Source organism: Carassius auratus, unplaced genomic scaffold (genome assembly GCF_003368295.1).
Source record: "Carassius auratus strain Wakin unplaced genomic scaffold, ASM336829v1 scaf_tig00215962, whole genome shotgun sequence".
Lineage (NCBI taxonomy): Eukaryota > Metazoa > Chordata > Actinopteri > Cypriniformes > Cyprinidae > Carassius > Carassius auratus.
This window is the reverse complement of record NW_020528337.1, coordinates 36,236-52,587: the sequence shown is the minus strand read 5'-3', so window position 1 is coordinate 52,587 and position 16,352 is coordinate 36,236. Positions and strand designations below refer to the sequence as shown.

General features: G+C 36.0%; 1 long non-coding RNA gene across 3 annotated transcripts; it reads left to right on the top strand.

Annotated features, from left to right (window-relative positions):
* The first annotated feature begins 16 nt into the window (after positions 1-16).
* LOC113096509 (uncharacterized) lies at positions 17-15,843 on the top strand. Of its 3 annotated transcripts, XR_003288530.1 has the most exons (5): positions 17-140; positions 9,245-9,385; positions 11,019-11,332; positions 11,971-13,218; positions 14,692-15,843. It is a non-coding gene; the product is annotated as an uncharacterized LOC113096509 (long non-coding RNA). The 3 variants fall into 3 exon arrangements; XR_003288529.1 differs by having other exon boundaries at positions 12,036-15,843; XR_003288528.1 differs by having other exon boundaries at positions 11,971-15,843.
* The last annotated feature ends 509 nt before the right edge of the window (positions 15,844-16,352 follow it).

Below are 16,352 nucleotides of genomic sequence, written 5' to 3'. Positions count from 1 at the left end.
TTCATCTGACACTTCGGAAGGGGAGGGATGCAAACAGGGAAATGAGGAGAGATGGGTTAAAAAAAATCGAGGAAATTAAAAGAACAAGTGGAAAGGAAGCGGTATCACCAGCGGCCCAGGCATCGTGGTATTTCTAAACTGTATGTTGTCAAACATGAATCATGTCTGAATCATATATGTGACCTAAACGTAGACTGAATGTAATAATTAAGTTTTTTATTTTTTATTTATTTATTGTGTGCGTGTTTTGTTGATGGGAATAATGTTGTCAAGATGAGATAAGTTGAAGATGAAGGAAGGTACAATATTTTACATTTTTACTGTTTTCTTTCAATGAGGCTAGGTCTTGTCGGGTGTTTTTACGAGCATCGATTATAATGTATTGGTGTTAAATTGTTAAGCAATATTTTGCCATTTATTTTCTAAAACAGGACAAAGGTTGATGCATTTCTTTTCGCAAACAGGATATGTAAACAATAGCTTACTATGAAGTATTAAAATGCGCAGTGTGCAGATAAATTGGCCTAAATGTTCACTCTTAATTTCTGACAAATAGGCCTATTTGCTGCATTTTACTGCAACATATGTGACAATCGCGGATTAATGTATTATCATTGCTTCCGATACTATAACAACACTACTAAGTTCGCTGGCCTGTCACATGTTAGTCAAAGGATTGTGTCTTTGACCATGTTGTTTAGGCTGCTGTATTATATGTATTTCTGTAGATGGCGCTGCTTAGTTTGCTTTATTTGACTGAGGGAGGCTCTGGAAGGTGTTTTATGGCTCTCCAACTAAATTCTTGATTGTTGACAAGTGGTGAATAATCTTTGTTAGTGAGTTATAGTTTTATTGATGTTTCTACTCATTTTATTTATTTATTTATTACTTATTTATATTTACTCAGACGTATATTTTTAAAAAAAAGTTTTGTAAAACTGAGATGGATGTTCATTGTTGACTCGTGGTTTTGTCAGTTTATTTATGCTAGTTTATCACTGAGTGTACCCATGTGCTTCACTTGTCGCTATTTTGTTTGAACTTATTTTTTCGCTTTTTATTTTAAAACGATCTATCTATCTATCTATCTATCTATCTATCTATCTATCTATCTATCTATCTATCTATCTATCTATCTATCTATCTATCTATGAAGGCTACATTTCTAATAAATCGATATAGGCTTAAATGTTTAAATATTTGTCTCAGAAAAAAATGTTTTTCAGAAATGTTTTTAGATCCTGGAACATACTCTGATCCTGTTTACTTTTTATCTCTTCTAAAGCATCTTTTTAGATTTCATAATTTTTCTGAGAAAATGTAATATTATTATTTTTTATTATTTTAACTTAAAATTTAAATACAATTGTATGTACTCATTTTACGTATCGCACGTAATTATAATCACACTATTATTGTTGGTGCCATTATTATTATTATTTTTTATTTAACTTTTTATTGTTATTCTTTTTTTATCAAATGGAACGTACGCACAAATCTGAATTTAAGCACCCTTAATGCTGTGTTTAAAAAACAAAAATGCTTGTAGCAATTAGTAAAAAGTGCAGGCTTTGGCTTGACAGAAGACGGCTCTTTACACATTTATGAAGTGTTCGCACTGTGACCGTAGGTTCGGCTAAAAGAACAGGGGGCTATGTTATGTTATGCCTCCTGGCTAAATTTGGGGACGATTCTTCTTTTTGTTAGTATTTTTGGAGGGAGCTTCTGGTACAATATGTAACACCATGGCCATGGGCTGTAATTTCACACTCGACTACACATTTCCCTTAAAGCTGCTTTTATTTCCCCGCAAGACCCCAGATTTTTGCCTCCACTCCCATTTACTATATTAGTTACTTCCTCTGTTAAATGAAAGGAAAACTAATTGCAACTGATCATAGTGGTCATTGAATACTAAAGGTGGGATACTGGAAGTGTTTCTATGTTACAATATAGATTTATATTTCATGCGGCTCCTGCATTATTATTTATTATTTAATATTATTTTGTTTTCTTCTTTTTACATTTTGTATTCTTTTCTTTAGACCAACCCAGGAGGTTTTACTCTTAAGAGAACGATTGGGAGAGAGTGATCGAACGTGTCAAAGGGAGAGAAAGAGAGAGAAGGTGCAGTGGTGAAGTGCATCTGTTTTGACAGCTTCTGCTGTACGCTACATATAAGTTTGTTAGTCAAAGTGAAAAGCCATGATCGTCCAATGAGAACGTAGAAAATCACTTCTATTCCTCTATCCAATATTTCTATTTCCACTTTTAAGAAGTCCATAATTTAAATCTCATTCACTGTAATATTCTCAACGTCACCAATCGATACTTTCCACTCCACTAGACCTGCTGTCCACGTTAGTGTGCTATAGCTAAAGCAAGTATCCTTAGCTTTTACAGCACGAGTATCCCGTTACGGAATTTTAAGAAGTCTGCTTAATCGCTTAATGCGATTTTAAGTCGCAGGACTGTTTGAAAATAGCGTATTTAGTTATCACAAACACTGAAAAAATAGAGAAGTCGTTTTTTTGCCCAGTGTGGCCAACTGTTTTACCTTGGGGAAAAAAGTTACAACTGAGAAGTTTAAAACAATCTCTAGTCAAGTTTAGATTATTATCACAGAAATTGGATAGGTTACATTTTGAAAATAACACTGGCATTAGCTATTATTATTATTGATAATTTTATGTTTCGCAAAATACCTACAAAAATAATAATTAACAACTTTTGAGATGTTTTAAAATCCAAATACTTCAATAAACCAAAATACGAAGTTTCCAAAAATGTGACCGCTGTAACCAGAACAACAAAACTGCATTCACAAAGCCAGTCATGATATCAGCTGTGTCTTTTGATTACCCATTCATGATGTCTACAGAGTGAACAGATGGACCATCAATTGAGTTCAGTCCACAGCATCAGAGATTGATTTTGTACTTGTTTTTAATTTTTACTATAATTATTTAGATTATTACAAGTGTTATATTGATCTTCACATTTACACCCAAAATAGAAAGGTGAATTAGCATATGATCCATGTTTTCAATTAACCGAACAGCATAAACAACGAACACCACAGTACGAATGATAACAACGACAGTAGCCTATAGTAGCCTAATAATAATAACAAACATTGGGAATATTAAATTATGTTATGTAAATATTGCCATAAAATAATGCGATCGCAGAAAGGCGGAGTGTTTGGAGGAAATGAATATTTGATTGACGAAATGGGAGATCCCGCAGTAGCTAATATGGATTACAGTGAGCAGTTATGTCCACACACGGGCCCAGCTAATAAACGCATAATAACATAATGCCAGCGTGAATCAGTTGCAACTCTCAGTAAATACAGATTGACGAGGCAAATGTCAGATTTTCAGCATGCAAAGAACTAACGTAAGAGCATACTGCGCTTGCAACATTAAAGGGCGGTCAATAAAGGCTAGTCGCTGGTCAAGTTTGCGTTTGTAAAGTACACCTACTGTATGTTCTTACCTGAGCTGACGGCGACTCACCCCTACCGCTAGAAAATAATCACTCACACTGTTTGGTGAGACGAAAAGAGAGCCCTGCGCTTACCTGATCGACCAGAATTGTGAGCCATGCTTTTCCCTGTCTAATGGTCCGTTTCGTCGATGCAGCCCACTAGATCTGTCCGGCCTCCTGCGTTCCCTCCTCGGCTGGGCGTCCTGCCTCTCCCCGCTGCTTTTCACAACCTTTGACCGATCATCCAAAACTAAACGGGTTAGACGACGACAAAAAAAGGAGAGCAACCTCTGCTCCACTGAACTAGATTGATAAAGGAGGGAAAATAGCAATCAAAGCAAATAAAGCGTTGCAGGTGTTTATATAAAAAGAATAAAACTTGTCTGCTGGAAGTAAAGTGGGGACTAAGAGTATGGAGATATGCTAAATCCACACGCAGGCGTTTACGCTTGTAGGAGACTTAAAGGTAGGACATGCCGATGAATATTCATGATCATTTGAAAATATATCTATATGCTTATGTGTGCACTTATCAGCTTGAAATGTTCCGATCGTGAACTTGTATGAAGTTTGCTAAGAAGTTCGCGTAAGGGCTGTGTGAATGGTTGTGATTCGTGCTGCTCATTGGCTGAACTTTAAGGTGAACCTGTTCTCAGTAGGAGGGTCTGATTAAATAAACGAACTAATACGGAATTCTAAATTATGTTAATATATACGAGGTCAGATTAATTACATGTTGTTATATTAAATGGCTAGTTTTGACGTGTTTTGTAGAGATTAGTGATCTCAATTTTTTGTTTATTTATTTTTTTGTGGGAGGGGGCGTATAGGGGTTGGCTTATATATATATATATATATTTCCTAAATGTGGGAATTGTAAAATTGATACACTGTTGAATATTTTACATATTAATTAGAAGGTTAATGATAATGCAATTAATGCATTGATGTTTACATTTATTACTGTACACTATATTTAGTTACCCATGAATACGGCACGCCAGTGTTTCATAAGTCTTTGAAACGGGTTAAGAGACTACAGCCACCTTACAGCACATTAATCCGTATCAATACCAGCCTCACCAGCCCGCAGAAAAAAAGGAAAGGCCAAACTTTTCAGTTGAGCAGTCAAAGGTGTGCTCCCCCCTGTCACGGAAGCAAGCAAATACTCTTTTTATTGGGGAAGGTAGTTGGTTATATTTTAAACAATTCTAACGTTTTCTGCTTTGCTCTACAATAACACTGCAGTTCGTAGCCTACATCATTTACAGGTTTATTGTATGATTATACATATTGTTAATATCTTAATAAATATTGTACTAAAAGTCAGTAAAAATAAAAAAATAAAAAAATCTGAAAAAAAAAAAAAATTGTAGGCCAACTCCGCATGGATAATTTTCAAAGTTTAAAATAACATGTGTCGCTAAGGGATTCGATTTATTATATATATATATATATATATATATATATATATATATATATATATATATGATATATATATATATATATATATATATATATATATATATATATATATATATATATATATCATCTTGACAGTGCAAAATCTGTATAGCCTTAAGTCTATTATTTTAAGTCTGAATTAAAACACAAGTCCTTTCTTTCTGTATCTGGGTTTATTGCCTGAAACGTTATAATAGTTACACATCTCTGTCACGTAATTAACATTCAGGAAAATTAAATTAGTCTGATGCAGGGCATTGCACATGTAGCAAGGCGTCCACCCATGTTTTAATGAAATCGATTTCTCGGGCCCTCTCTGACTTCCACAATTCTGACGTTTTGGATCCCTAAACTCAAACAACAGCTGATTCACAGAAAATGTGTGTTAACTAGGTGAAGTTGAGGCCATAATAATTTAACGCACAATTTTATGGCTTTTCTACGCTCTGTCGTACTTTTAGATATTGTAATACGACATATTTGCAAGTTACTTGTCTGTTAATGTTCCAGTTAGACTTTATCATCCCTTTCCTCTTTTCTCGATTGCTCGCGCTGTTAAGCTCTGGCTGAAGTTTCCACGCATCCGCTCTACTTATATGTGCATTCGTGATGGGGCTATACATGCATCTGCATCGAACATTTGAACCACATTGCTCACAACATAATTCCGTGTCATTCTGCTACTTTAATGTACTGACGCCTTGAGTGGCCGCGCAACTATTCTCCACGCATAGCTGGTATTTTGCAATAAACCACATCTATGGTTTTTATGTCGAATCAGATGAATAACCGTGTTATTCGTTGTAAGAATCTTTCAGTGCACAGCTGATCTAAAGAAATAAATCCATTCCAAAAGTACCGAGTTTATTATGTAGTTTAGACATAGATACAATTATTTTTCAGTAACGGTTGATCAGGTACTATTATTTATGGATAGTATAGCTTATGAACTTTTTTCTTTTCTTTACTTTTCTCTTCTTTTTCCTTCCCTTTTCTTTTCTTTTGATTTTTCGTTTCTTTTCTTTCGGTCTTAATGATGGGATAAAGCAAACGCAAAAATCATATTAATTCATGTTTTTGTTTTTGATTCTTCTTTCGATTTTTGAAATGAGTGATTTTGGGATATGTGTGTGCTTTTGTGAAACTCATAGTGGATTATTAAAATATTGTATTGTTTGTAAATGAATGAAAAATTATTTTAAACATATTTTCCTTTTGATTTATGAAACTATGTGTGTGTCTTATATATGTACATACATGCATACACTTTAAATGTGTGAGGAAAATATGAAAAAAAAATATCTAAAATATATAATTTCTCATTAATTTACTAACAAAGTATTTTAATATTTCTATATAATGAGTTTCCAATTGCCATTTGTGTGTGTGTGTGTTGGACCCTGAGGCAGCCCAGGGTGCTCTCAAGCCAGCTGCCACTGTTTAAAACAGACAGGAAACAGCTTCCACTAACATGACTGCAATATGGAAAGCAGCGACCTCCTCAATGCACCCCATGGCATGATTCTAATATCCCTCCTCTTGTTCTTCAAGCACACACTCACATACATGACTTTTGTTAAATGCGGTGTTAAATGGTTTAATATCTTACCTTGTTTTGTAGTTTGAACAGTATGGTATGGTTGATATTTTGGAGATAATTCATAGGACCTTGACCTGTTTCGGCTGTTTCGGCAATAACTCAGAAGCATTTTGTAATGTGTGCCTGCAGTGTGATAGAAGAGACATTCAGATTTCCCTATGCCATAGAGATGCTTTGTTTCACTGTAATGGTGTGTGTGTGTGTCTGTGTGAGTGCATATCTATTATCCTTCTGAGAAATACAGAGCCTCTCGGCTCCCACACTGGCCTCTGATCATTGCCCTGTAAATGCAGCCTGTCACCTTCAGTGGTGTAATGATCACAGAAACAGTGACCTTGATCTATGGCAAGCCATAACGGAGAAGAGAGAGTGTCTCCCACACTCCTCACTATGATATAACAGTGAAACACTGCATACAGGGAAACCAAAGGAGGGTTCAGAACAGGGCCATTTGATTGGCAATAAAGGTTGTTGGAGTGTCTGTAATGGATGTGAGATCTCTCCTGTTATCATCCATTTGGATAGGGCATCGACTGAAGGCGACGTGATTCCAGATTGAAAACTCAGGGAGTGGCTGATTATGGTTTTATTGCATAGTCCATTACACTGGTCAACACTACACACTGTTTCTCAAAGCAGTGACTGTGGTGGATTAATGGGGCAGCTCTTCTGTTCTCTCCAGCCCCCTCGGACATACAGTCTTTTCCTTCCCTTCAGCAAGGCTTTTTGAATATGTCCCAGTTCCTGCCACATTTAGCTTTAAATAAGTTTCACCCTCCCTTCTTTTTCTTAGAAGAAGGGCACAGTGGGTTCACGCACCCTATGAGTTCAGCACTCATCATTTATCATCCCTCTCTTTTTGGAAACGATGAACAATACAGTGCCATAGACTCCTCTTGTGATGCAAAAGGAAACTTCTGGAAACTGTATGTGAATCTTATTCCATGTGAGAATTTTATTTTAATATTATTATTATTATTATTATTTTTGGTAAAGGCTGTATAGAATTTGATAAATGTTAAAGGAATAGTTCACCTAAAATTAAAATTGTCAACATTCCAAACCTGCATGTTGACCTAGTTATTTTTTTGAATCTATTTATTGTTTTATTAATTTACGTTTGGTGAGCATAAAATACTACTACTACTAATAATAATGCTTTATTGTTTTATTAATTTATGTTTATGGAGCACAACACATAATAATAATAATAATAATCGAACATTTCTCTTTTTTTATGTAAATCACAAATTAATAAATATATAAAAACACATAAATAATGATTGAAAATGTCTCTTTTTTTTGTCCATACAGTTTACTGTATATACATTTATTGAGATTAATTTAAATTCTTTTTTCTAAAGAAAAGCATCAAATGGGTTTGGCATAACAGTCTATGATGACAGTTAAAGGTAAACTGTCACTTTTTATATATATTTAGTTTTAATAACATATGTTAATATGAAGATATTGTATTCAGGGAAATTCAATATCTCAAAATCAGACATGGTGACGGAGTCAGCAAGATGTATCCCGGTAACCCAGCATAACGGTGAAGGGCACCAAAAACAGTTGTAAGAGAAAAATAAATAATGTAGGAAATTGTAGAAAATTCTCCCTGTGGAAATCTGGACGCTTTTGTGAAATCTGGTCCCCACAACAGCGAGCCCCATCAACTCATCTCCCCTTGCCAGCTTTTCATATTTAAAGCCAGTACGGGTTTAATTACCAAATGATGACAGTGTCATATGGTGCCATGATGGCACAGGATATGTGCGAGACACTGACTGACAGTGGGAAGCTAGAAAGCAAAACGGGGGAGAAAAAAATAGCTGAGACAGTAAAACATCTGTAATTTGCAATTCACTGGTGTTCAGTGGTTGCTCATGGATTAAAGATTAAAAACTATTGTCTAGCAGATGGAAGAGAGAGAGAGAGAGAGAGAGAAATAGAGAGAAACATGGAGGGAGGGGGAGCTTCTAAGCAGCCCATTTACATTTGTATATAAGCAGCACTGTTAGGATAATCACATGGAAAAAATAAGCTGTCTACTTCACACACCCAAGGCAATGCCTCCATTAGCCCCATCTCCAGATGCAGATGCTTCTGTTTTCAGAACGATTTGTGGTGACAGCATGTTGCCCTCTGTAACAGCTTGGCATATAGTTTGATGCGAGTACAGAGATTATCTTTTAGATATTGTCTGAAGGATGCCACTGTAGTAAATGCTAAATGCAACCATCTACACTCTTAAAATAAAGTTTTTTTCATTGGCGTTAATGGTTCCATGAAGAACCTTTAAAATCCAAAGAACCTTCCAAGGTTCTTTCTAGTGGAAAAAGATTATTTAGATTATTAAAATGTTCTTCACATTAAGAAAAAAAAAATATATTTATGATATTGCTCTGACAGCAACCTTCCTATATTATGCAATACTTGAACGTGTCTGGTTGACCAGTGTCTAGAACACAACGTTAGTTTTTCTCTTTTGGTGATTGAAGACAGCAGCTTCACCTGATCTTTTTGTAATTGTAATTAATTAGTGTTTTGTTAGTCTTGCTGTGCCTTAATTAGTTAGCACTGCCCAGTAGAGAGAATGAGAGGCAGTTCCTGCTACACAGCAAATAATTATCAGAAACCACTATAAGCTAATGCTGTGAAGTTGACCCTACTTTGATATGCTCATAGGTTCCTTTTGATGCATTCCGGTGTATGGGGGTAATGGGCAGCTTATTGGAGCATGGCAGACCACCTGAGAGTTGTTTTCTGGACTCTGGGAGGTCACCTGACACCAGTGCTCTGGAGAAGGGGCACCGCACTGGATTTCATGTGAGTTAAAAGACCTCTTCAATAAAACATCACCAGCTTTCAATGGTGCATGCTTGAGCTGCTTGTGTAATTGACTTTTTGACTTTTTTTTCGGATTTGCATGGACTCTCCAATAGTAGCTCACCTGGCAATTATCACTCTGGTCCGGAATTACAGTAGTGCTGCTTTATGTTACAAATAAGAAACATTCTCCACTGACCACAGCTGCTCAAACCATCTTAATTTATAGTCACCTCTTTTTTTCTAAAAATATATTTGTGTATGTTCCACAGATCTAAATATCTTATAGATTTGGAATGACATGAGAGAGTAAGTTATGAAAGAATTTCATCTCTTTCATATATTTTAATAGCTGTAAATGCCTCTCAGATGAAATATGAGATTGGAAAATTGAAATAAAGCAGGAATCATTTCTGTTCTGAATGGATGATTCAGAGCCAGAGGTGAATCATACAGGGGTTTGTTTGTATCTGTGCCTTTGATCCCCCTCTGATAGTCCCTACACCTCGCAACATCTGTCACGCTGCATCCCACAATCGCTCACATAGAGATTTAGGTGATGCTGGTGTATGGTTATTCCTGGCGCTTGGTGCAGATGGGCATCCCCAACGCCAGCGCTCATTAGCAGGCAGGTGGCGTAAGAGATTCGACTGGGGCCGAGACTAGGAATAGAACCTGGCAAACCGGGTTGTATGTTCGGATCGGGTAATCCCCGCCAGATTGCCAGGATATCAGAAGTGACATCACAAAGCCAACAAAAATTAGCATCTCTAATGGTCTGCCAGGCCAAACATTATTCTTCATGATGAGAAGCAGTCATGCCTGCCCAGGGTTCCTGATGATTTGGCCAAAAGCGGTGGAGGCCCCTAAGCTCTCAGCTCCAGCCAAAACCAACAGGCTCTATTCTCCAACCCATGACGACCAGTTCTACTCGACCGCAAAGGTAGTTCCTTAGGAAAATCTTTGGTACAGTATATTCCCAACATACCGCTGATGTCTTCAAATTCTACTAGATCCTTGGAAATTACTTGAGGTTTGTGGCCTAAATGGAAAGGAAGAGACTCTCACCTGGCAGTTTATAACCATTGAAACACCTTGACTAGATTTAGAAGCTAAAACCAAGAAAGATCAATGAGAGGAGAGGGGGAGAGTGGCAGATTTAATTAATTACTGCATATTAGAATGTTTGTTTACAAAAGTGAACAGTTACAAGGGGCCTGATGGTAATTAATTTAAAGCGTACTTCCCCCATCCCTGCCTCGTGTCGGCACTAGACGTAGTTGTTTCATGGCAGGTAAGCCTACGTCTCATTGGATTTCCATCAATTGCTCAAAGGTGTGTTTGAAAACAAAGATGCATGGTACACAAATTAACCTGAATGGTAACATGATTGCATATTAAGAAATCTAATTAGTATTCAAGGGAATCAAAAGGGAAGAGCTGCATGATGTTGTTATAATGCATATCTAAAATGATAGTTCCACCATTTTCCACCTAAACCGTATTTGCTTTTTAATTCTCTATAGTGTTTAAATGTAACTTAACATTTTAAACAGATGTGTAGTTTCTCTCTGTGAAGATGACTTTATTTCCCCAACAATGTCACAGTGGTTGAATGTCTGTGTGTTTTCAGCTGTGGTCAGGAAAGTCTCTCGAGGTCCCCCTCCAGGACAATGATGTATTTAAGTCCCCTAAGAGGTCAGATGGTCTCTGCCCAGAACATCACCTGCAATCAATAGTGTTGGTAAACCAGGCTCAACTGAGTGGCCATGAAGACTCCCCTTATAAACACACTCACAGAGAGGCCGGCATGGCCCATTGCTTTGCTAAAACCGCAACCAACATTCTGACACACACATACACACATACACACCCACACACAACACATGCCAGCACTCCAAAACAAGTGTTGATGACAAAGAGAAGAAAAATAACAGCACCTCAGCGGTAAGTGTAGAGCCTCCAGGGTGATGAAATCCTCTCTGAAGTGACACAAAATTGAATCAAATTGACATGCATTTATAAATGTTACAATCTTGAGATTCATGTACTCAACCTATTCATAACAGGATTATTATCATAAACTGAAATTTAAACTAAAACTAAAATAATAAAAAAGTTAAAATAATTAAAATGTAAAAAAAAAACAAATAATATTACAAAATTACTGAAACAACTTTAACTAAAATAAACTAAATAATTAAAACAAACTATAAAAATAAAAGCTTATTCAAAATATTGATAAAAACTATAATAGTATATAAACAATACTAAAATAACACTGATTGAAAACGACTTTAAGCTTAATTATTTTTGTTATTTTAATAAAAATGCATGAATGTACATTTGCATTATTTCTTTCAGTCATTATTCTTGCTATTTTTTTAAAAAGGTATGTATTTTAGCATTATTTCTGTCTGATAAATAAGAAAAATATAAATTGCTTAGTTTAAAACTGGAAAAAGAACAGTGTTTTAATGGACAGTTTTTACACTTTTAGAAATCTGTTTTTTCCCCCCAAAATTAATACAATTTAATTTTATTATAATAATTCATGTTTCAGCTTTTGTATTTTTATTTCCCAGCTATACCCTTTGCATTCATCTTCACTCTATCATAGCAAAGGCTGCACATTCTCCTTAATGCACAGGTGAATTGGGTGCGCTGCTTCAATCAAGGCTTCACCATTGGGTTTGAGAGTCATCTGAGCCCAGACAACAAAAGCAAACGCTACAGTGAGTGTCTCTACTGTAAGTGGCTTTTGAAGAATTGGCACAGTCATCTGGCGAACACCTCACATCTCTCACAAACAAATGAAGACCTGGCGCTTCAAAGTGAGATTGATATCTCTCTCTGAACTTCAACCAGAATATTCTGAATATTGAGAGAGGTGCACTCCTCCCACGGGACTGCCAAGGCGCCTCTCTCCTCCCTCGTTCCGCCAAACAGGAGGAAAAAGATTACCCTTGTAGATCTTCCATGTTCATCAATATTCACTTATATATTGTGAGCCATGGCAGCTGAAATTTGCCCTAGGATTGCTGAATGGATGACCCAGGGATCCACTTTGTTGCCATGAGGTTGTCTGCAATATTGAAATATAGGGTTAAAACAGAACAATGCACAATTTTATGAATTTCAGACTCATCTATATATTTAATGTGACAGAAAACTTCTCAATTTGCTCTGCAAGTTCTTAAGAGTAGCCATCCCTTTAATAAGCCTAGATAGATCTAGTTTGTTCTGGTTTATAACTGTTTGCCAAATATGAAATTGCTTCTTTTTTTACTTGGAAATATTTTTCAAATAAAATGAAGGAAACTACTGCTAAAGAAGGGTGCCATGAATCAGTATGTATGGCTGAGCTCGCGCACAGTACTTAAGCAGCATAGTATATCAAAATGTACAGAATTATTGTTATTAAACTGAACTTGAACTGAGCAAAAGTAAATATGTCTTAAATGTCTTTGCAATTGCAATTGGCACGCAGAGAATGCAATATGTATTATGTACCATGTTATGTACCATGACAACACAAATGATTCAGAATTTTTTTTTTCATTATGGAAATGCTTAAAAACCAAACTACATTTTTCTTTTTCTTTTTTCTTTTTTCAGTTTACTAAAACATCCATTAGGAAAATCTATTTTACTACAAGCAGAATGCACCGACAATCAGGTTTGCTTCTCTGTTAGTGTATCCACAGCTATATGTCTCTATTAGTTAATCTTTCAGAGAACTCCTTAGTCAAATGAAGAGGTAAACACAAATGATGATGGCGATGGTCATGACATACATCGCTGAACCACTTTGAGAGGAATACCTGCTTAAGGTGAGGAAATCTTTTTATTTAGAATTTTTCCTGCTCCATTTGTTTCCACTACAAACCTGTAAAAACAATCATATGTGAACAATATCCCAAATAACAAAAATATGTTATAAATATGTTCCTTTTAATAACATTCCCATTAAGTTACAAAAACATTATTTCTGAATGTTCTCTTAACGATCAAAATGTTCAGTTTATTAAACATTAAAAATATTTTTTTTTTTTTTTTTGCCATGCAAACATTAAGGAAAGGTTCCATTCATTTTGAAAACATTATGGGAACATTACTTTTGAATGTTACCCAAACATTCTAAAACAAATAGTGAATACAGTAGTAACATTTACAAAATGTTAGACTAACATCCAATTAAAACGAAAAGAAAAAAAGATAATTTCAAGAATGATGTGTAAATATATATTTAACCTTTTGTTAACATTTAATATTACTTCTAAATAAATTATAAAATAAATATAAACTTTAAATACATTTTCTATAAATTTTACTTGGAAGAAAAAGAGTCTTGACAGAACATTGGCCAAGGTTGTGAGAATGTTCACTGTTAGCTGGGATACAGGACTACTGTAAAATAAGAGTAAACTGCAAAATAGTACTTATTAAATTAGTACTAATATTGTCCATCATACAAATCCCAACTCCAGGTAAACCACAACATTTTAATTTCCAGGTGAATTTTGATGTGGAAATCACTATGGAGTCACTATGAAATGTGACTGCAATCTCTACATGCATGCATGTTACAATCTTCGTAACGCTCCACAATGATCTCCCCTCAGAGGTAAATCAATAATTGCAGAGCTACAAAAGAGTGTTTTATCCTAAAATGGTAATTAGCATGGGTCTTGACCTCCCTCATGGCATCTCTCAGTCGCCCATCTGAGAGCCAGGGCATGTCCAGAGCTGACACTTAATGACGCTAACATTACACACTCGCTGAACATTGTCGGGCTTTTGTCTTCATTCACATCGAAATGAAGTTCTTGGGGCCCACGTTTATCAATCATGGTGGGGCTCCAGCTGTTCGCCAGTCTTTGGCCTGACTTCAACAGCCGTGCTTACAAATTGTCTCTGAATAGTGTGGAGCTCTGCCTCCCCACCCTTCCACCCCCTTTTTGTCACTGTCTCCTGACAAATGTTCCACTGCAGCTTTTCCCAGACATGGCCGACCCTACCTTCTGCTCCTCGCCATTCAGAGGGGGGTTCTGGCCTCATGTTCCTCTCACAAGATGAGCATGGTAATCTGCAGTGGTAGCCATTCAGACTATTAGTTAAATGCATAATGTTGCAGTGCTGAGGTATTATTTTTATACTGGTATCATGAATAACACTGAAAGAGGGCATAAAAAGCTACATCTGATGGAGATACTCAAAATGAAGTATTCATAACAGTCCTCTGATGCATTCATTATCAACTGCTTGATAATATGTTTTTATGATCTCTCTTTACTACTTTCTAGATCTCCTACTACCTGACGTCCATCAAACTTTGCTCTTGCTCTTGAGTTCAGCCGGCAAAACTTAAAACTAAAAATCAACATGGATGAAGAGATGCGGCTGCCACAGAGGGATGAATGACTGATATTGTTTCTCTTTCACTGTGCTCTGAAAAGTGAAATAATTAAGATAGATGGGCAGATGAATTAGTTGTCTTCCAAGGTCAAACGCTGATTGCCTTATTACTCTATTACTCCACTGTTGTGAAACTGTTACCGCTGACACTTTTTCATGATATTCTTTACATCCACAAAAGAGAAGGAATGAGTGAAGGAGTGAGAGACATACAAATTGATTGTTTGGTGGCCAAATCAGTCATAGTCATCTTGGGTGGAAGGATTAATGGGTCTGATGGCTGTTGCAGGTTCAGGCAGGGAGACGGGCAGAAAACAAGAGAAATTGGTTTGGGCCCCTGGGAGCTGAATCGATGTGAGTAGCATGTAAGCAGTGCACTGTTGTTTTGTGTGTGTGGAATGAGAGAGAGAGATATAAGGCTATGACATATTTTAGTTTTTTAATAAACGCATACAATTCTGCAATAGTATAACACAGAAAATATTATTTTGGGCATAATTGGCATAAAATGTTATTTCCTCTTGTCTCTTTTTGTAAAAAGAAATATATCTATCTATTTATCTATCTGTCTGTCTGTCTGTCATCTTAATAAACAATCACGGTTATGGTGAATCACTTACAGTGGAAATAAAGAAGGCATTTTGTAGAATTTAAATGCATGAATGAGAAGCTTATAATTTTTTTATTAAAACACTTAAAACTTGTTTTATTTGAGCTGTGAATTTGTTCGTGTCATGTTTATGGTCATTTTACGTTCCTAGGTGTATACTATCATGCTAATGACGTTGTAAAAATACACTGAAAATGATAGTAACCTATTTTTGTCACATTAAAGTCAAGTTAGTATGCATAACTATTGAAATAGTGAGTATTGTAATGTTTATGGTTTTGCATCATTTACGGTCTCATTTTTTAAATTCAAATGCAATTTTGTGATAATCAGCATTGTACCACAAACGCTGTCAATGAACTTGTATAAAACTTGTATTCATATATTTCTTAAAACTGAGAATTGAATATGAAGGTTGAATATTAAATGTCCCCTCCCACTAAATTTTGGGTAGTGTTCCATATTTTCAAATCTTATTTAGATTAAATCCATGATTCTGATTTGTTTTTCTGAGCTCCAGGTTTCCTCAAGTCTTCCTGAAATGGGCCCAAGGAGGTTACCAGCTGTGACAAAAATCAAAATCCATTTTCTGTGGCCAAATGTAATGAGGACCAAACGGTGGATGTTCCATTCATCTCTCCAGCCTGTCTGAGCACTCTTAGGCCACAGGCAGCATGCTTGTGAAGGCCTGTGTGAAAGCTGCGTGGAGTCTCCCCCATGATGGTCCATGCGCAGGCATGGCATTTTATAGTGTTTTTCGTGGATATCTAGTTATTTTACATATTTATTTTATTAAATCACCACATCTATATGTGCGTATAAGATAAATTGTCCTGCTTAGAGGTCCACCTAATCAGGCATCACAAAATAAACTCTATTCTGGCTTCAGGAGTGGACCGCTGCTCCCTTGAAATTGTTCCTATTTGTGGACAAAATAGG